The sequence below is a fragment of the Dreissena polymorpha genome, chromosome 13 (genome assembly GCF_020536995.1).
Source record: "Dreissena polymorpha isolate Duluth1 chromosome 13, UMN_Dpol_1.0, whole genome shotgun sequence".
NCBI lineage: Eukaryota > Metazoa > Mollusca > Bivalvia > Myida > Dreissenidae > Dreissena > Dreissena polymorpha.
This window is the reverse complement of record NC_068367.1, coordinates 72,354,649-72,359,222: the sequence shown is the minus strand read 5'-3', so window position 1 is coordinate 72,359,222 and position 4,574 is coordinate 72,354,649. Positions and strand designations below refer to the sequence as shown.

Genomic DNA, 4,574 nt, shown 5'->3' with positions numbered 1-4,574 from the left:
CAAACTGTTCAGAAACAGAATTATTAGGATTCAGCGCTAAATGAGACAAATGGAGTGTCTGTCCCTATTGAGAATTCATTGTTTGATTTAAACAATTAAAGGAACAAGAAAAGCAAAACAAATTCCAAATTCTAACATATGGCTGTTATTCATTTCATAACAAACCGTGCAGCGATGTCATTGACATTCAACAAGCAATCTCTTTTAGACAATACTGCCATGAACTCACTCGTGATGAATTGGATTTAGTAATAAAAGCTTGATAACGCTCAGACTTTACGAAACTCTTAAAGACACTTAATTATTATGATTATTATTAATGATGATTATTATTATTGCATTATTTTGTTATATTGCTATGATGTTAAGTGAAAGATATTTATCTTTTCAATCTTGACAATTGTTTTAAAAACTTAAATATATCTTAGGTTGAACCAAACTACTTCAAGAAGTCTTTGGTGTTTGCTGTGAAGGTACAGGTAGGTGTGATTATTAATTTCTAGATCAGTTACATGTCCGATATTGTTCTTAAATATGCAAAAATGTGTTGGTGTGACTGTAATTATTTTAGGTGAAATATGAAATACATATTTCTGTATCAAATAACAATTATAGTCAGTTTGCTCTTATTTTCATTTCTTGTTCGTTTGCAGAAAAACAGGTGTTTTACTTGGCGAATGAAGATGAATCACCCGGGAAAGGCGCCAACACTGTTGTTAGCTATGTGCATTACTAGCTTCATCACTATGGCCTAGGGGAGGAAGAGGCAGTTTTCTACTTTGACAACTGCTGAACAAAAAATAAGAACAACTGTGTACTTTGGTATGCATTGTGGAGAGTTAGTGTTGGTAAGAACTTTTACTTATGCAGACAATGTTATTGCATGAAAACTTGGAACCATTTTTGCATCTTAAAGGATAAAATAGATTTCATATTAATCAATAGAATATTTGATATTAAAAATGTTTGGGAAAGCTTTTTGTTTGGTTAACAAATAAAAAGGGCATGGAATAGGCATAATATTTGTGTTTAAGTTTTATGAGTTTTTTTACAGATTGTGAAAATGATAAGTTAATATTCTTTCCATTTTCAATTAGGGCTGCACACTCGAATGAGATACTCGATGATGGTGACTGCGGCCACATCAAGTTCTAGCCTGATTGGCATTTTGGATTATGGAAGTCAAAGTGTAGGTATATTCATCAGTAGATAATGATTTCCCATCTGATAATGTTAGTATACATATTGCAATGAGCACTGGCAAAATTATTACTTCCGGTATTCATTAGAAATGTTTTTAATACATGGACTTTTTCCCATCTTTGTGAAGTGGCCCTTGGCCCCTCATTTTATGAAAAAAAATGAGTTGAGAACTGTTCTAAATTGTGAAAGAATAGTTTAGTTAAATAGTTAAATTGTGAACATTTGAGTCACAAGCTTATCAAATGTTTGAAAAACTGCCATTCTCTAAGAAGGAAATAAAGCTCTGCAATATTTAACCAATGTTCATGCCTCACACTTTTCCAGACTTTGTAATGCAGAGACCATCGAAGGTGTTGCTGAGACTGTATCCACCTCCTCAAGGTCTGGACTTAATGTGCCGCACATGATAGGCGATTTGGAGAAGCCTGTGCACCTATACGATTGGAAAATTTTCATACCCTTGAAGAACATTTGAAAGTACCAACATTTCCTCATTGATGCTGGTAAACCAGGCTTGGTATTTTGTAAAACAAGTGAAAAATCTACAGTTGAAACTCACTGTTTGTTAAACTTTTAAGAGTGCTGACCTCTTACCATTAATGTCTAGCCAGTCTTGCCCAGCCTAAATTAAAGGACATTGACTCAGTATCGCCTGACAATGGTACTTTTATGAGGTAATAGGGCAGTTTTTAAGCAGACCTCAGACGACAAGCTACCTGTCCCAAGCCGAAGTAAAAGAAACAAAAACTGTCTGTGTAACTCAGAAGTTGCAACAAACATGTTCCCTGCCCTATCTTTGTTTGTTTTAAGGTTGAAAATTGTATAATCCTGTTTGCCAAATAGCTTTAAAATATTTGTTTTGATTACCAAGTTATATGTTATTGTTTACCATATAAACTGTTCATTGGTGAACTTTTCAGCAACAATTACTAGTTTGAAAATTTTAATATTAAATTGGCCTGTGGCATGGTATTTTCTTTATTGAAACTTATGATGTGATGCTATTAATGTCAAATGTCATGTCTTGAAACATGTTTTATAAAGTTTGTCAAAACATTTAGCCATGTAAATAAACCACTGTTCATGTGTGTTCATTTATTATGACTGGTGGAAATATATAAGTTTTGTTGAAGCTCATCATACCCATGATTGCGAAACCCATTTACATGTAAAATAAGAATGTTAGTTGCTCTGGAAACATTATTTTGGCATTTACTTATTTGTTGATGGAATTAATTCTATTTATATGATAATGGTATTATGTTTATTTTAACTGATTTATAGAAGGTATCTTTTAATGCCTTAAAAATAATATATGTTCATCTTTAATTGTTCTGAATTAGAAGTACATGTTGTTATTATTTGTGTGTATTTATGGCGATTTTACTATGTTGGTTTCGTAAACAAATTGTAGTTAAATTGTTTGGTCAAATAATGTAGTTCTTTTTCATGTTTGATATGTATGGGAAAGGATTTACTAATACAATAAGGTGTTTTTGCTGTTCAAAACAGTAAAAATGGATATTTTATCTATTTGTTGCCATGATAATCATGGTTACCATCAGCAAAATGTCTGTACATTAACATTTTGACCAGCATATATGTATAGCACTATTACATTACATATATGATGTTTACGTTGTGCAAAGTCTTAAATGGATAGAAATCAATACACTGTAAAATATGTGGATCTTTTCTAAAAAAAAGGACATGTTGCACTTTAACTCAACCCATTTTCTTAGATTCTTTGTGTTACTATGTATTAAATAAACACCATGTTGAAATACAGATCATTGACTATAAACAGTTTTATCATATATTTGACAAAAACGTAAATATTTAGTTTTTTTCCTGATATTTAAACAATTTTAATAAAATTAATGTATTTTATGTAAATTTTTTACCAAAGCAACCACTGTATTCAAATGATTGCTTTTGTTCGCACATAAAATGTAAGAATCATGGTCAGTGTAGCTAATGCATTGAACCTATGTGTGAATGCTATACCGTAAATACATGTATACTGTATTCACAAAAGAGTTTGTTGTCAATGTCAATTGATATAGAAAACCATTATTTAGCTATAAGATCGTATAAAGGGTGCATGTGTTAAAAACTCAATATCTCAGAAACTATTATAGATAGAAACCTAAAATTTTGGATTTGACTTATGCTTGCATTCATCTTTTACAAAATGACAAAAAACGAAAATGTGAGTTTTCCTCGTTTGTACTGATTTCTGTAGCCTATGATAAATAAATATATATAAACGTGACATTAGTGCGGAGATTAGTGTGGTAAAAATGAAGGTTCTGCGATTGAATATTTGTACAGACCATTATAAGTCAGTGCTCCAGCTAGGCCTAAATCGAAGGGCGCCGCGCCCTGCCCTCCCGAACCTCCGCCCTGCCCCCCCGAACCCCCGCCCTGCCCCCCCCCCTCTCTAAAAAAAAAAAAAAAAAAAAAAAAAAAAAAAAAAAAATTTTTTTTATCATATGATAATTCATAAATCTCTTATTTCATTGTAATTATTTTAATCCTCATTGTAGACATAATATTTGAATGGTTTAATAATAATGGGAATAATACAATTATTTATAACATATAAATTAACATGCAATAGGAAGCATTCCAGAAACACCCGCGCGCTCGAACGTGCCCTTTTCACAAAATTCTGCGCGTCGAAAGTGCCCTTTTGACAATATACTGCGCGTCGAAAGTGCCCTTTTGACAAAAAAGCCCCCCTGCCCTTTTCAAATCCTAGCTGGAGCACTGATAAGTACATGACTGCCACGCTTATTTTTGATAATCACCATTATTTTTAACTTGGCCGCGACTGTTAAGAAAAGGTTCCCGCGTTTACAATTATATTGGGGCCGCGGCTGCATTAGATATTAGAGCGATCATTATCAATAAACCAGCGCACAACAACGTGTCACAAATATGACATGTCAATGAGCTATGGAGATTAGGTCGATAACTGCTTTAACTGTGTCTGGAACACGACATTATTTCCACTGTTATTTTTTGTAACCAACAAGTGAACAATAACCTTGTTTAGCTCATTATTCACGATTATTTCGAATGTCATTCTGCAGACAAGTCAACTAGAAGTTAAACTCTCAGTTAAAATCAGCTTCTATGTGTTGGTTGATGTGCGAATTATTAATTATTATGAATGAAAGGTCAAAACTGATGCCGTGTGTATATGATCGCCTCCGTTTAGTCTTTCAAAAAACACAAAAAAGAAACTTATTTCCGAATATTTGGTTATTGCATGTGCGCACATTTGTACTTTAATTAATAATAATTCCTCATTTTTAGAACGCACACAGTAGACACAATTTGTTTTTCCAACTTATTAATTAACA

At 32.6% G+C, this 4,574-nt stretch overlaps 1 long non-coding RNA gene across 1 annotated transcript; it reads left to right on the top strand.

Annotated features, from left to right (window-relative positions):
* Window positions 1–765: 765 nt before the first annotated feature.
* On the top strand, window positions 766–1,602 carry LOC127856107 (uncharacterized). The gene is made up of 3 exons (XR_008037855.1): window positions 766–848; window positions 1,098–1,189; window positions 1,542–1,602. It is a non-coding gene; the product is annotated as an uncharacterized LOC127856107 (long non-coding RNA).
* The last annotated feature ends 2,972 nt before the right edge of the window (window positions 1,603–4,574 follow it).